The sequence below is a fragment of the Hemiscyllium ocellatum genome, chromosome 7 (assembly GCF_020745735.1).
Source record: "Hemiscyllium ocellatum isolate sHemOce1 chromosome 7, sHemOce1.pat.X.cur, whole genome shotgun sequence".
In the NCBI taxonomy this organism is placed as follows: domain Eukaryota; kingdom Metazoa; phylum Chordata; class Chondrichthyes; order Orectolobiformes; family Hemiscylliidae; genus Hemiscyllium; species Hemiscyllium ocellatum.
The window spans coordinates 68,968,417-68,986,823 of NC_083407.1; positions in this window are offsets into that span (position 1 = coordinate 68,968,417).

The window sequence follows — 18,407 nt, forward strand, 5'->3', positions numbered from 1 at the left end:
TAAAGGCAGATTGGAAAGATTTGCTAGCTGATGATCAATTTGTCCACCACATGTTGGCCACAGGGTGGCATGGTGGCTCAGTGGTTAGTACTGCTGCCTCACAGTACCAAGGATCTGGGTTTGATTCTGGCCTCGGGTGACTGTGTGTGTGTGGATTTTGCACATTCTCCCTGTGTCTGCATGGGTTTCCTTTTAGTCATAGAAACGTACAGCATGGAAACAGACTCTTCAGTCCAACTCATCCATGCCGACCAGATAGCCCAACCTAATCTAGTTCCACCTGGCCCATATCCCTCCAAGCCCTTTCTACTCATATACCCATCCAGATGTCTTTTAAATGTTGCATTGTACCAGCCTGCACCACTTCCTCTGGCAGCTCATTCCATACATGTACCACTCTCTGTGTGAAAAAGGTATATCTTAGGTCTCTTTTATATCTTGCCCCTCTCATCCTAAACCCTCTAGTTCTGGACTCACCCATGACAGGGATAAAACTTTGTCTGTTTATCCTATCCATGCCCCTCATGATTTTATAAACCTCTGTCAGGTCACCCCCTCAGCCTCCGATACTCCAGGGAAAATAGCCCCAGCCTGTTCAGCCTCTCCCTATAGCTCAAATCCTCCAACCCTGGCAACATCCTTGTACATTTTTTCTGAGCCCTTTCAAATTTCACAATATCCTTCTGATAGGATGGAGACCAGAATTGCACGCAATATTCCAATCGTGACCTAACCAATGTCCTGTACAGCGCAACATGAAAGCTGATTGGAGGCAGGTGCTCGCAGGTAAAGGGATAGCTGGAAAATGGGAAGCCTTCAGATATGAGATAACAAGAATCCAGAGAAATTATATTCCTGTTAGGGTGAAAGGGAAGGCTGGTAGGTATAGGGAATGCTGGATAACTAAAGAAATTGAGGGTTTAGTTAAGAAAAAGAAGGAAGCATAAGTCAGGTATAGACAGGATAGATCGAGTGAATCCTTAGAAGAGTACAAAGGAAGTAGGAGTATACTTAAGAGGGAAATCAGGAGGGCAAAAAGGGGACATGAGATAGCGTTGGCAAATAGAATTAAGGAGAATCCAAAGGATTTTTTACAAATACATTAAGGACAAAAGGGTAACTAGGGAGAGAATAGGGCCCCTCAAAGATCAGCAAGGCAGCCTTGGGCGGAGCCACAGAAAATGGGGGAGATACTAAATGAATATTTTGCATCAGTATTTACTGTAGAAAAGGATATGGAAGACATAGACTGTAGGGAAATAGATGGTAACATCTTGCAAAATGTCCAGATTACAGAGGAGGAAGTGCTGGATGTCTTGAAACAGTTAAAAGTGGATAAATCCCCAGGACCTGATCAGGTGTACCCGAGAACTCTGTGGGAAGCTAGAGAAGTGATTGCTGGGCCTCTTGCTGAGATATTTGTATCATCGATAGTCACAGGTGAGGTGCCGGAAGACTGGAGGTTGGCAAACGTGGTGCCACTGCTTAAAAAGGGCGGTAAAGACAAGCCAGGGAACTATAGACCTCAGTGGTGGGCAAGTTGTTGGAGGGAATCCTGAGGGACAGGATATACATTTATTTGGAAAGGCAAGGACTGATTAGGGATAGTCAACATGGCTTTGTGCATGGGAAATCATGTCTCACAAACTTGATTGAGTTTTTTGAAGAAGTAACAAAGAAGATTGATGAGGGCAGAGCAATAGATGTGATCTATATGGACTTCAGTAAGGCGTTCGACAAAGATCCCCATGGGCGACTGATTAGCAAGGTTAGATCTCTTAGAACGAAGGGAGAACTGGCCATTTGGATACAGAACTGGTTCAAAGGTAGAAGACAGAGGGTGGTGGTGGTGGTGGAGGGTTGTTTTTCAGACTGGAGGCCTGTGACCAGTGGAGTGCCACAGGATCGGTGCTGGTTCCTCTACTTTTTGTCATTTACATAAATGATTTGGATGTGAGCATAAGAGGTACAGTTAGTAAGTTTGCAGATGACACCAAAATTGGAGGTGTAGTAGACAGCGAAGAGGGTTACCTCAGATTATAACAGGATCTGGACCAGATGGGCCAACGGGCTGAGAAGTGACAGATGGAGTTTAATTCAGATAAATATGAGGTGCTGCATTTTGGGAAAGCAAATCTTAGCAGGACTTATACACTTCATGTTAAGGGGCCAAGGGAGTGTTACTAAACAAAGAGACCTTGGAGTGTAGGTTCATAGGTCCTTGAAAGTGGAGTCAAAGGTAGATAGGATAGTGAAGAAGGTGTTTGGTATGCTTTCCTTTATTGGTCAGAGTATTGAGTACAGGAGTTGGAAGATCATGTTGCGGCTGTACAGGACATTGGTTAGGCCACTGTTGGAATATTGTGTGCAATTCTGATCTCCTTCCTAGCGGAAAGATGTTGTGAGACTTGAAAGGGTTCAGAAAAGATTTACAAGGATGTTGCCAGGGTTGGAGGATTTGAGCTATAGGGAGAGGCTGAACAGGCTGGAGCTGTTTTCCCTAGAGCATTGGAGGCTGAGGGGTGACCTTATAGAGGTTTATAAAATTATGAGGGGCATGGATAGGTTAAATAGACAAAGTCTTTTCCCTGGGATCGCGGAGTCCAAAACTAGAGGGCATAGGTTTAGGGTGAGAGGGGAAAGATATAAAAGAGACCAAAGGGTCAACATTTTCACGCAGAGAGTGGTACGTGTATGGAATGAGCTGCCAGAGGATGTGGTGGAGGCAGGTACAATTGCAACATTTAAGAGGCATTTGGATGGGTATATGAATAGGAAGGGTTTAGAGGGATATGGGGCAGGTGGGACTAGATGTGTTGGGATATCTGGTCAGCGTGGACAGGTTGGACCGAAGGGTCTGTTTTCATGCTGTACATCTCTATGACTCTATGAGGTCTGTTCGCAGTTGTAGATAGGAAGCAGAGACACTATTTCAGGGTCAATGACCCTTTTTCAGATGCTTAGTCAGATGTTTCCACAGATGTTGCCAGACCTGCTAGTTTTTCCAGCAATTCCTGTTTTCGTTTCAGATTTCCAGTTTCCAGTTCTTTGTTTATTTTAATTAAGTGTCATTACCTTGTCCAATCAGATACCAAGGCTGAAGAAACAGGAGTTACAACCCATGAAGGTAAAGCTACATGGTCTAGCTTTAACAACGTATGTCTATCTTGTTAAAGTTAATTGTACCTATTGTTATTATGCAATCAGCTATACCTTATTATATAAGACATGTTTTTTTATGAAAACTCCTTTAGTGGCATATCGTCAACTGATGATGATTAGACAGACTCTTAAAGTAAACACAGAAAGGGAAATTGGTACTAGTAGTTGCTTCCAGAACCCAATACAACAAATATGGCCAGCAATGAGCACAATGATATCCATATTTTGCAAGTATTGTTATCTCTTACCACACACCCTCTTCTACTTTTCTGAACAACTGATAAATATCTGTGGGAAATAGCAGCTTGTTTCACTGGTGCACTTGCTGTAACAACATTTTGACAGCCCCATCTGTAAAAACAGTATGTCTTGCTATTGCAAAATTGCTAGCTGACATCACTGTCACTCTTTTGTAGATTGGAAATTTTTGCCTGAATCCCTACAGTAGTTCTCGCACAATTTACCGCCCACTTATTGGGAAGCAATGACAAACAACAATTACACCAGGTGTTTACACACATTATGCAAATATGCTGGATCTGGAATTCAAATAGCACAGCACAGTTCTTGCTGAGCATGTACATAATATCTGCTAGAGTCACCATCAGTGAAAGCAAGTGAAAAAAAATGTTGGTAATATCGAAAATCAGTTTCTACACGCTCGTGCTTTCTCCTAAAAAAATTATGCAAATTGTTTCTACACTTGCTGTTGCACAACAGATACCTTTTCACTGTTTTGCAAAATTGATTCATCCAAGAGGGTGTGCAATAAATAATACTTTGCATACAGGATATCACACAACACCTCCAAAGAAAAATAGGCAGGAAAATGATCAATGAGAAAAGATTGGCACTGGATCAGAAACTCACAGGACTTGAGGTGGTTTTGCTCAAGCGATTCCTGACATCTACAGAATGAACTCTGCCCACAAGCCATGGTGATTAATGACCATAGAAAACAACAGCAAACAGTGGCACTACCATGCTTCAGCAGCTCAACTCCTGGATGGTAGCTTTGCTACCAATCTGGAAAGAATTTTCAAGTGGGTTTGGAATAGGGTAGTGAGTGGAGATGCATGGAAAGTTCCAAGGATATTGCTGCCTTACAATAGAAAAACATTCTATGGGTAAGTGATTAATTACTGGGACTGCCTTCAGATGAGACATAATATTGAACAAGCATGGGTCCCTTCTACATCCTCAGTGGTGACAATGTCTAAACTACAGGAGCAGGAGAGAATTTGGAGCTGTAAATCTCTAACTTCATGGCACTATGTGAAAACAGTTTTGTTGGAAATGGAGAGCACTATAGAGTAAGTGACATCCATAGAGGATTATCAATGCACACTCAGTCTCACAGGTTCTGTGACTAGTAACAATTCATTCCATTCTTTTTAGATTTAACAGACTGAGTAATTGCTTGGAAAAGCGTCAACAAATGGGTGACCACTTATTAGACACATTCTAGACTGTTATTTCCAGTTCATGTTTGTGGGCTGCTGGCTGGAGCAAACATTCACTCACTTGTCCATTGAGGAATCAATAAAGATCTCCATATGTCAGAGTGAGCTTTCCAAATTTGACCCAACAGCCATTCCCAAAATTCTGTTCACTGCATAAAATTTTTGTCATTTATGTTGGTTGAGTGGCTTATCTGCACTATAAGTCAAAGACGATTGATAGTAAAGATATTATTAGTTGGCTTCCTGTTGGTTCTGGTGAGGAAATCATGATATAATATGAAAAGATTGCATGTGCCTCCCATTTTGATCACCTGTTACATCTACCCAATAGTGTGGAAAATTGCCCAGGTATTTCCGGTACATAAAAAGCAGGACAAATTCAACACAGCCAACTACTGCCCTATCAGTCTGCCCTCGAATATCAGTAAAGTGATGGAAGGTGTCATCAACGATGCTATAAAGCAGCACCTGCTCAGCAACAACCCACTCAGTGACGCAAAGTTTGGGTTGCACTAGGGTCAATCAGTTACAGCCTTGGTTCAAATATGGACAAAAATAGCAGAACTTCAGAGGTGAGGTGACATCAAGGCTACATTTGATCAAGTGAGGCATCAAGGAGTCCTAGCAAAACTGGAATCAATGGGAATCAGGGGGTCAACTCTCCACTGGTTGGAATCATACCTGGCACATAGGAAAATAGTTGTGGTTGTTTGACGTCAGTCATCTCAGCTCCAAGATATCTCCTCCGCAGGAGTTCCTCAGGGTAATATCCTAGGTCCAACCATTTTCAGCTACTTCATCAATTACCTTCCCTCCATCATAAGGTCTGAAATGGGGATGTTTGCTGATAATTGCACAATGTTCAGCACCATTCGTGACTCTTCCAGTCCTTCAAGCGCACAAGACCTGGACAATATCCAGGCTTGGGCTGAAAAGAGGCAAGTAACATTTGTGCAATAAAAGTGTCAGGCAATGAGCACCTCCAATAAGAGACAGTCTACCCATACTGCTCCATGACCTTCTCAAGGGTAATTAGGGATGTGCAATAATGAATGCTGGCTCATGTCCCACAAGTGATTAAAGAAAAACATACGTTTTGAAAGAAGAATGGAATTTATGAATTAACATTCAAACAACACACAGCTAAAGATATCTTGGTTCTTGTCTAAATTATGTGGCTATGAACTAATTGGGATAATGCCATAGATTATGATGTCCTAACAGGGACAATTTCCATGTTCTTTGTATTCTTTCTGTATTTATGCTTGAGATGTAATCGACCTGATAAATCATTGGAAACCTATTTCCCTTCTCAGGTGCACATACATACAGATGCACAACAACATATCATGCAAGTTCAACCTCATTTAACACTGATGCATGACGCAAAAAATGAAGAAATCTCACATTGAAATAAATGGACTGCAAACAGCAAAAAAAATGAGGGGGAACATTGGCTGAAACTTTTAAAATAAGAGCTGGGAATCTCCCTGCAGCTCCTTTCGACCTGCTGCTGTAACTTTCCTGGAACTACAGCAGCTATCTGATTCATGCGCATTAAAGGCTTTGTGTTACAACTCCAGAGAAGGTATGGCTATGTAGTTCAAAAGGTTTTTGGAAACATCTTTGCCTCCGTCCTGCCCATTTGTTGGAGCTGACTAAGGAATTTCCTGGATGAAATTGGTGGAAATTTTAGTTCAGTTTTGAAATGTAGGTAGTCAGCAGAGCCAGCTGTGTTATCTTTAGTTCCAGCATGAAGCAATGCCAGTGCTACTCAGTGGCAGCCTCAGACTTGACCTGATCTCTCTTCATGAAAGTTTACCTTTAAAAATGATTCCCCGGAATGGCATTAAAGCCACTCATGCATTAGGTGGGATAATTCCAGCCCTATGTCCATTAGTAAAGGGTCTGCGCTGCCAAGTCACTTTCTGATTACTCATCTCCACTGTGAGTTTCCAATCCTTAATTGCCAACTTGTCACTCAGTTACTCTTTCTTTCCACTTCAGTGGGTTAAGATACAGCTGGAGATTTTCCAAATAGTACGAAAATGCTTGTGCCATTTCTACAACTTTCCTAAAACTGACTGTGCTCTGCATATTCTGGATAGTTTTGTTCTATTCACTGCTGCAGAACAAATTTACACGCAATGAAGTATCCTTGGAATGAAACAGGTCCGTGGCACATGTAAGCAAAGATGTTGCAATGCTGGCAAGATCACTATAGCACACTAGGTGCTAATCTGGTTTTCACAAGGTCAGCTCATTTGGGTAATTTAAATACTTCCCTCAAAGATTGTGCCAGCGACAAGAAGTTTGCTATCTTGCGGCAAAGGACATGTAAATGTGATATCTGTTTTATTGTGTGCTCGAGATTTTGGAACTGTTTAAATTCCAAAAATAATATTGCTTGAGTCAATGGAAATTATTCTTTACTTGTAGCTTGACCTATGCTCACATTATCTTCACACAAGATTAGAGATGGATCTGACTATTTTGTCATTGAAATCCTCATTGTTATATCATCATATATATTTCTCATGTTACACCCATTTCTCTATATTTCCCCATTCACCCCCATAAAGTCTTTATCCCCATCATATTTACACTTTTATCAATCCCCACACTCTGCACCCCTCCCAAAGCTTCAAAGTTCATAGGGTCAGTGTCTGTGGTGTTTTCAGCAATCTCATAGATGTGGTTCTGAGCCTACTGTGATACTGAGGATGCTCAACACTCTCCTTTCTGTCAGCTTGAATGTTCTTCTCCTGGGTGGTTGTAGAATTTTAATCTTCCTCTTCTGTGCAATAATCCATGTTTGTACTGGTTTCTTCTTTAATGATATTAATGCTTTACGATTTCTCCTAGTTATCCATGATCTGTTGCAACCATACACAAGATTGGTTTTGCTGTTTCTGCTGGGATCATGCCTTCATGCCTCCTTTCTGTTGATTTCGTACCGACACTCTCTTCCCCACGTTGCAGCTCTAGTAACTTTTCTGCTCGATACATTCTATTGAAGTTTCATGCCTAGTTGTCCCTTTGCTCCACTTAGAGTAAAAGGTGAGGTCTGCAGATGCTGGAGATCAGAGCTGAAAATGTGTTGCTGGTTAAAGTGCAGCAGGTCAGGCAGCATCCAAGGAACAGGATAAGCATAAGCCCTTCCTTTAACCAACAACACATTTTCAGCCCTTTGCTCCACTTGCATTGTTTCACTCTTTGGTATGGTGGATCAAATGGGCATGTTTCTACCAAACCTGGCAGATATTAATGATTCTTGTAATGTGAGTTTAAACATAAGAAACAGAAACAGAAACTGTTCTTAATTTCCTCCCCATCTGTAACTCTAACAGTGATAACCTATTCTTAATAGTGTAATAGATCTTTGTTTTACTTTAGCAGTGTTTACTTTGCGTGCACTCCTGTCTGTTTCTCCATTTCCTTGAGGAGTCTAGAGAGAACTGATAAGATGATTGTAATTATATTCATGTGTGAATCTGTTAAATTGCTAATTTGTAAAGTGTGATCCATTGTCTGATACCACAATGTCCAGAACCCCATGTGTGTAAATTCTCTTGAGTGATCATATTACTGCCTTTGCTATGATATTACATAGACAGTTGACTTCAATCCAGGTTCAGTAATGAAGATTTTCCTTTGAATTTTAATAAATTCATTTGCATGCATTGTTACAGACTTGATGGAAAAGAAGGCTACAGTGATTCCTTTTCTGTTGGATGTTTACAGCACACTTAGCAATCATTTCCAGTATACAGTAAATGGTGCCTGCCACCAGACTGACTGTTGCACTATCTCACAATGTTTTGTAATACATAAGTCTCCATGGTGATTATTAGAAGAATCTCAAGACAAAAACCTCCAGATATTTCTAATCTCTCATTCAATATCAGCAAGTCACCAAAGACAGTAAGGTGTTGAGGTGCTCAAAGTACTGGTGTAATATTGGATTGTTCAGTATATATTCTGGTCATCCTTTCAGATAGTATTTCTGGATTTGGAAACATTCTTCATCCATTCTTGGGCTTCTCGTATCTCTTATAACTTCCTTACAGTAGCTGGTATGTTGGGTGGTATGATGAGTAGACTTTAATTTCCTTGATGAAATCTAAATCTACTTGTTATGGTCCATTCAGTGGTATCTTTGAGAATGCTTCTACTGGCATTTCCACTGTACCTATTTAGTGTCTGAATCATACCTCATTAGTCTTCACAGAAACTGTCGAGTTCTAGGCAGCATCTTGGTCATTTCATTTGAGGTCAGAAGCGTGACCAATGTATAATGGTCAGTTTCAATTTATCACATGATTAGAAATATTTTCACGTGTCCATGTTATTGCCAAAGCTTCTTCCCTAATTATGATGCCATGTTTTTCTGTCATTGTTGTTGGTTCAGATGTATAGTCAACTGGTTTATGCTTTTGTCTTTTCTACTTTTGAACGAGTATTGCTCCCAAGATGGTTGAAGATGCATTTGCTGTGACTATAGTCAGTAATTGTGAATCAGTGCCAAGATTTATTCAAAAATCAGGAGTTGTTTGATTTTTTTTCCAAAAGCATTTTCCTGATTGACATTGGAGTACCATTGTCAACCCTGTTTTAAAAGCTGTCTTAAGGAATCATTGATATCTGCCAGGTTTGGTAGAAACATGCCCATTTGATCCACCATACCAAAGAATCCTTGCTTTTCAGTGACATTCCTCGGTAATGGGAATTCTCTTATAACTTTACTCTTTGGTGGATTTGCTATGATTCCCTTGGTGTGAATGATGCAACCCATGAACATAGGTTTTGCAAATTTGGACTTCACTTAACTATTACATTCTATAGGAATGTCATCACCGTTCTCACTCTTGGGTCATTCTCCTTTTTTTGTGGATCGATATAGAAGTATGTCATCACTGTGAGATATTACACCTTCAATTCCTTCTCATGTACAGGAAGGAATTCTCAGAAATATGTCCAGAACTGACTAGGTTATGAAAGGAAATCTCAAAACAATAGTGTGCAGAAAATGTAACAAATGTGGCTACATTTCTGGAGTCTACAACTAGAGGCAATTGCCATGATCCATTATTAGCACCTAGTTTGGTCAAAAAGATGTTCTTGGCTAATTTAGGGAGGCTTTCATCCACTAAAACCATTGGATGAATCTCTCATTCTGCTTCATTTTTTAACTATGTTAAATCCAGACAGGTTCCTATTGAATCATTTGATTTTGTAGAACCATAACCATATCTGAAACCATCCTTTTGCCATGGTAACTGGTGAACTCATTCAACATTGTAACATACCCTCCATTTCTTTTTTAATATTGTTCAAGAGTGAGTGAGAGACCTTTCTCAAAGTGGATAAGAAGATTGGTTTGACATCATGTCTGAGGGTGATGTGATAGTCATTCATTTCTCCAATCCTGCGACAATTTTTCAGAAAGTGTCAAAATGTATTTGTTTGTTGAGAATCAGCAATCTCATTAATGCTGCAGATTAATCTCAGCTTTAAGCATGCCTTTCTGCTGAGCAGCGAACAGCTGGGATTACAAATGACTTAGAGATTCCAGGATTTCTCTTTTCTTATATGTGTGTTTTACCACGAATTGTCTTTTACTTTTCATGATGTTCCTTCTGAATGTTGCAATTTCATGGATCACGGTTACAATTTAATCGGTTTGAGCTATTTAAGTTGCTATGATAATACACCAAAACACTAATTCTGTATGTAGGTTAAAATCAGATCAGTATCCATTTACATCTAGTTTGACACTCTAACAGCCATTATTGATTCCTCCTGGAAAGGATATTTTCTTGATGTCATTTTTTTTCTCAATCTTTTCAATGTGGCTTAAAGGATTTCTCCCTGTGCCAACTGTCTGCACTTTAAAATGATAGACTGCTTTAAAATGCCAACTGTTTCCAGACATGTGGCACTGTACACCCCCTGCTGGACATTCTTCACTATAACAACTCAAAATTATAATTAACACTTCTTGCATTTTGATGGGCTGTGATTTTCTCATTTGTGGCATTGCTCAATATTTCCCCCGTAGTCCCATTGCTGAATTTCCACTCGAACAAGCACCCAGTTTGTTTTCCTAATAATTTGCACTGTTTTCTCTTATATTAAATCTTCCCTGGCTCAATCTGACAAGGTCTCAACTGTCAGTTCAACTACAATCCACTCGTAAATCAATTGGAACATCCCTTCATAACACAATTGACTGCCAACCAATATAAGTCATTAATTAATGAATTCATGCTTACCGTCGACCTTTGTTTCCTTTCATTAAATTTCCCCTCTTTAATAATTAAATTGCAACAGACACTGGAATACACATCAAACACTTCCTGTAAGGCCTTCTTAAAGGATGCTGCATTCTTATCAATGTCCTGTTTTGCTAATATGTCATGCCGATGATTCTAACAGCATTGAGAAATGTACTGACCTGATCCATCATGTCTTTCTGATCGAGTTCTGAAGCATTTCTGCACCTCGTGAACCTTTTCATTCAATTCTCCTAGCCTTGGGCATAATCTGGTGTCTCAAGTGCCTCCTGTGTTGAGGAGGAGTTGTAGGATGGCATCCATGCTGCTTCTGAATCCTGGAGCTAATCCTGCTTCTGCTGCTGTGTTAGTCCTGCTGCTTGTGGTGTCAGATCATTACTTATTGCTGTTCCATCTCTTGGTCTGTTTTCCAGTCTTCAACTAAATTCTTCAATGAACCCAACACCTCGTCAAATCTTCCAAAAAGAAAGTTCTATCTTCTTGACCATACATTCACCTCAATTTCTAACTTCATTCCATATTTTTGCTTTTCCCACTGCCACCATGTTTAGATGTGTGCTTACATTTTTGAGACTGATTGTGTTCTCGAAGGAATGCTGCTTGAGTTCATGGAACTTTCTACAAGAATGACTACCCTTGATATCAAGGCCACATTTGACTGAGTGTGGACCACAGCCCTTGCAAACTGGAATCAATGCGAACCAAGTGGAACTAAGTCATATCTGGCACAAACAATGATTTTTGTGGTTAGACAATAAGACCATAAGGCCATTCGGCCAATCGTGTCCACTCTGCCATTTTATCATTGCTGAGGGGCCTCTCAACTCCACCTACCTGCACTCTCCCCGTTGCCTTTAATCCCTTGTGAGAATTTATCAATCTCTGCCTTGAAGACACTTAACGTCCCAGCCTCCACTGCGCTCCGTGGCAATGAATTCCATGGACCCACCACTCTCTGGCTGAAAAAAAAGTCCCCTCATTTCCATTCTAAATTGACCCTCTCTAATTCTAAGACTGTGCCCATAGGTCCTAGTCTTCCTGCCTAACAAAAACAACTTCCCAACATCCACCATTTCTAAGCCATGCATTATTGTGTAAGTTTCTGTTAGATCTCCCCTCAACCTTCTAAATTCTAATGAATATAATCCCAGGATTCTCAGCCATTCATCATATGTTAGGCCTACCATTCCAGATCCGTGTGAATCTCCAGTGCCAATATGTCCTTTCTGAGGTGTGGGGCTCAAAATTGGACACAGAATTCTAAATAGGACCTAACTAGACTTCATAAACATATTGTTGCTTTTATATTCCAACTCTCTTGAAATAAATTACAGCATTACATTTGCTTTCTTAACTACGGACTCAACCTGCAAGTCAACTAACACTCCCAGATCCATTTTTACTTCGGCTTTATGAGTTTAGAAAATAGTCAATGCCTGTATTCTTTTTTCCAAAGTGCAAGACCTCACATTTACTCGTGTTGAATTTCATCAGCCATTTCCTGGACCACTCTCCTAACCTGTCTAAATCTTTCTGCAGCCTCCCCACCTCCTCAGTACTACCTGCCTGTCCATCTAACTTCGTATCATTGGCAAACTTCACCAGAATGCCCCCAGTTCCTTCATCCAGATCATTAATACATAAAGTGAACAGCTGCAGCCCCAAAACTGAACCCTGCGGGACATCACTTGTTACTGGCTGCCATTCCAAAAAAGAACCTTTTATCACAACTCTCTGTCTTCTGTCAGACAGCCAATACTCAATCCATGCCAGTAGCTCACATCGAACACCATAGGCCCTCACCTTACTCAGCAGCCTCCTGTAAGACACCTTATCAAAGGCCTTTTGGAAGTCTAGGTAGATAACATCCACTGGGTTTCCTTGGTCTAACCTACTTATTACCTCTTCAAAGAAATCTCATCCTTTTTTTTAAAGATATTTTTATTAGAAATTTAATATTTTGACAGATTTACAAAAATAAACAGAACTTTCAAGCATAAACATTAATATAAAAATAGATCTTAAATATATAATCATCAAAATTAAAAGGAATGATACTAAAGAAGAAAGAAAAACAATGAAACTCAGTTAACTACTAATCTAATCCACAATTATCCAGAGTGTATAGTTGAGTCACTTACATCCTTCAAACAAGAGAAAATGTTCTTTAATACACTCATAACAGTATAATAAAAAGGAAACTATTTCCAAACAATAAGAACAAAAAAAATAAAACATGTTTGAATGGAGATCCTCCCCCTTGTTCTCAGGGGGCCTTACTTCCTTTCTAAAGGTCCACCATATCCTCTCCCAAACAGTGTCCCACCCTTGACCCGGGCGCTCCTTAATAGGATTTAGATATAATACCGAGCTAGAGTTAACAGTGAGCGCCCCACCCCCACCCCTCCCCACCCATACCTGAGTATATCTGATAGCATCAATGCCACGTACAAACACACATAACTATAAAATTACAACTCCAACAAATTACAGTTAAGTATAATAACATAAAATAGCAAGGGAAGACAACCCTGCTCCCAGAAGCAAAAGTAGAGTAAAGTATCCATTTCTCCACATGGAGTGTGGAAGAGGCAAGCCAACATAAATTGTCTCTTACGATTTATTTAAACGAGTCTAAAAGTTCCTTAGCCTCTTCTGGTGATCTAAAATTATACTCGGATCCTTCGTGGGTAAAGCATAACGTCGCTGGGTAGCGTAAGGTGTATTGAATATTTAAGTTCCTTAGACATTTTTTCACCTCATCAAACGCCTTCCTCCTTCGTGCCAAAGCCGGGGAGAAGTCCTGAAATAACATAATCTTGGATCCTTCACAAATCATAGCTTTAGGATCCTTTCCAAGATTTCTGGAGGCATCCAGGAGTATCTGCCTCTCCCTATAACTCTGCAGCCGGAACAGGACCGAGCGTGGGCGCTGGTTTGGGCCAGATCCGCGTGCTGCGACCCGGTAGGCCCACTCCACCCTTACCCGGTCAGTTTCAGCCCCCAGGTTTAAAAGCTGGGGCAGCCATCGCTCCAGAAATACTACTAACTGTCCCTTCTCTTCTTGTTCAGGGAGGCCCAGAAGACAGATATTCTTTCTCCGATTTCTATTATCCAGGTCATCCATGTAGATTTCAAAGGCCCGGACTCTCTGCTCCAGAGCTCGCACCTGTTCTGCAGCTGTTTGTGCTGCAGCCTCGGAGGTCGTGGCCTTTAGCTCCGCCCCCTTCACTCGGCCCTGTAATTCCTCAATAGCCTGGCTGTGCTTTTGTAGCTTTTCTTCGAATGAGTTCCATCTCTGTCTGGATTCTACAATGAAATTGACGAGTGTCGTTTCCAGCCTGGCAATCATCTCTTCAAGGCCTGTTTTTACATCAGCTGCAGCCGGAGGAGGAGAGGAGGGTGGGGGAGGGGTCTTTGTTTTCTGAGAGCTGCGGGATCCCTTTGGTTTACTCATTATCCACTTAATATTAAACTGCTTAAATATAATAGTAAGCAGCTAATTAAGGTTAGAAAATTTTTTTGGGTGGTTTGGTAAGTGTGGTGGGGGTGAGTAACTCACTTTACCCAGGTTTTGGGAAGAGCTCTGTAAACTCAGACTTGCTGAGTCGCCGCCATCTTGGATCTCCCCCGAAATCTCATCCTTAATGATGCATTCTAGAATTTTACCAACAACCGAGGTTAGGCTAATCGGCCTATAATATGGTTGTTGGAGGTCAGTCATCTCAACTCCAGAATGTGTTTGCAGGAGCTCCTGAGGGTAGTGTCCTAGGCCCAACCAACTTCAGCTGTTTCATCAATGAGGTTCCCTCCATCGTAAGGTCAGAAGTGGGGATGTTTGCTGATGATTGCACAATGCTTAGCACCAATTACAACTTCTCAGATATGAAACTGTACATGTTGAAATGCAATGAGATCTAGTCAAAATCCAGGCTTGGTTTAACATTGGCAACACACAAATACCAAGCTATGACTATTTCCAAAAAGAATGGAATCTGACATCGGCTCTTGATGCTCAATGGCCACACCATCAATGATTTCCCCATTATCCTGCCTGCTTGACTGGCACCAGATCCACCAAACATTCATTCCCTCCACCACTGTGCTCGGCAGCAACCGTGTATGCTATCTATAAGTTTCACCGCATTAATTCACCAAGGCTCCTTAGACAGCAGCTTCCAAAACCATGACCACCATCTCAAAGGACAAAGACAGAAGCTGCATGGAATGATCCTCTTCTGTATGTTCCCCTCTGAAACAATCATCATCCTGATTTGGAAGTATACTGCCTTTACTTCAGTATCGTTGGGTCAACGTTCTGGAATTTCCTCTTTAATAGCACCTGGGTCTGCCTACAGTGCATGGACTACAGTGGTTCAAGAAGGCACCATCTTATCAAGTACAACTATGAACAGACAATAAATGTTGGTCTTGCTGGCAATGTCCACATCCCATGAGTAAATAAAATACATTATTTATTTACAACTTATGCACATGCTAATTTCACATGGGGTTAAAAATTATGTTCCTATTCAAACCTTACTTTATCATGTGACTCCAATATTTTTTCTACATGATGATGATCATCATCATTATATGTACTTCTGCTGTTAATCCCATTACTCTGTTGATCTGGCAAAGTAGTCGCTCTTAAAGGACTGCTACTAGTACATAAAACAGAGCTGCATGAAGTAATTAAATTGAATGGACCACCAACATATTCATTGAACAAACCCCCAATTCTGTTCATGAACAGTGTATGCTTCATGGTGGGAACTTAGGTGACGACCTACATACCATGTATGATGTACTTTACTTTAGAAAAGCCTGCCATATGGTAAAACTGTTATGTCTGCTTATATTGATGGCTTCTTTCAACAGGGAAAGTGATGAAAGACTTCCCAGTCAAGCAATGCTTCTGTCACCTGCTTGATGCATCAGTGCACAGCAGAACAATTTATTTCATATAAATTGCCAGTCATGACTTGGAATGATCCACTGTTGTAGAAATTCAAGAGTGTTGTCACCTTCATAGCTACTGCAGGACAGTTCCTGTGGTCAATTTCTAAATCTTTGGCTCAGAGAGGATGGAGAGCTCAATTACTTTCTCCCTTATGAAAGATAGGCAGCAGAGGTGGTTCTTCAATGATACGTAGGGATGAATTCCCATATTACTAGCAGGAAATACCACCATGCACATGAATTCTTCACTTGCTCTGCAGAGCAGATTTGGAGTCATAAGACTTTTCCTGTTCAGTTATCATCATTCAATCCAGTTGTGTTGCAGCTTTTAAGAATTTACAGTCATTTAAAGGGGAACATCACATTTTAACAACAGCAACCTCAGTAAAGGCAGCCACTAGAAGAACCCAAAGAAGGTTTGATAGATCCATGGAGATCCTTTTAGGAGAAATGAATGTCAGAGGAAGAAGACTGCTGAATGAGAGGTAGAAGCAACATACAAGAATAGTTCAAAATATGTGGCAGGAACACAGCTATTCCACAGGACTGGATAGCTTGCTCTCTATTGCCTGGCTCCTTTAGCAGGAATGAAAGTTCCACAGCTCTTCTGAATTGAGATCAGTGGCTTTGCTGTAATGATGAGCAGCTGCCTGACTAATGAGGTAAAAGCCACCAGATGCTGCCTAGAAGGATATTGTTGCAATAAATTTCAAGACACTTGTGAGTTTCACTGGCACAAACAATGTTGTCAATTTGTTAGGGATGGACTGTAAATCTTTGGTAGAAGAGCATTGCTCCCCTTTATGTTCAGGAAGCTTGGACTTTTAAGAAATTGATAGTCATAAAAATCCAAGCAAGACCTTCTTAGACTAGATTCTGATGAATGGTACCTGCAGAGGAAGGAAATGAGGTTTGGTTTCATGTGTATACTACAATACTCAACACAACCTCACCATTATCTCAATCATCCCCTCAATGCTGCTGAGCTTTCAGACTGCCTCCAACCTTGCATGAGCCAAATTTGCCTTGAATTATACATGAAAGGTCTAAATTCAGTGTCTCGCCCCCTACAAATTCCTTTCTCCAGCCACCCCTCTTCCTGGCCAAATTCCCAGGCTGAAGCACACTACACAGTTACAGTATTTTATTTCACCATAAGCTAAGCTTCCAATACCATATCATCTCCATCACAAAGACTTTCACCCCCATAATGCAGTTTGTCTTCATCACTGTCTCAGTTATATATTTTAAAACCCTTACAGAATAGAATTGTTTTGGCTCTCCCCAGGAGCCCTGCCATGATTTTGGTAACTTCACAAAAGACCAATCAAAAGTTTAAGTTCATCCAAATTTTGCTGCACATGTCCCAACTTTCATTAAACCCTGTTCATACTTCACCACTTTGCTCACAAGCCTACATTAGTTCCAAGTTCACAAATGCCTCAATTTTAAGAATTTTATCATAGCGTTCAAATATTTCAAATATGGTCTCAAAAGGTTTCCTTCAACGACAATTGCTGAGAACTTTCATTTGCTTCACAAACAGAAATTGCTGGAAAAACTCAGCAGGCCTGGCAGCGTCTGTGAGAGAAAGCAAAATTAACATTTCGTGTTCAATGACCCTTTTTCAGAACACAGTTGTTTTCATAGGACTATGACACTAGCAATGCTATGGTACTTTATTTAACTGGTTATTCATTTTACTGGATTTAGACTGTGTTCTGAAGAAAGGTTACTGGATCCAAAACATTAACTCTGCTTTCTCTCCACAGATGCAGCCAGACCCGCTGAGTTTTCCCAGCAATTCCTATTTTTGTTTCTGCTTTCCAGCATCTGCAGTCCACAAAGAGTATTTGACCATTAATTATTCTAACTTACTGAGTTTGCAGTCCTGTTTTAAATTACACATTGACAGAACATTTTTGTCATGAAGCATGAAGCTTTGTTCTTGCAATTTTTCTTCCAGACCATTCCCAAGATTTTACTTTGTTACTGTAGTTTGGCTCGGTGTTACCCATTGACTATTCTGCAGACTGAACCCAGATAATGAACATCACCTGATTGCCATTTCTAAAATCATCAAAGCCAAACCCAACTTCTTTATATGCATGTGTTATTAAGAAGAAGTCAGCAATGATTCTTTTTCCATGCTCTCCTCAAGGATGTGTAACATCAATCATTAATATTTTTGTGTTTGATTATGTCAGACTCATAAATCTACTGTTCTCACTGTGCTTGATTGGTTAAGACTGAGTACGGACTTAGAGTAAAGTGAATAAAAACCATTTAAGTTACTTGAAGCTAGTGCAGGAGTAGTCATGTAAAATAATATGTTACACACTTAGAAACTATTGCCATATCTTTATTGTGTATGTATATATATATATTATATATATATATACACACACATACACACTCACATATATATAATGTGTATTACACATATATCTCTGTATAATATATGTGTGTGTGTGTATATAACATACACATCAAAATTAGCAACAAGGATGGCTGAGAATATTTA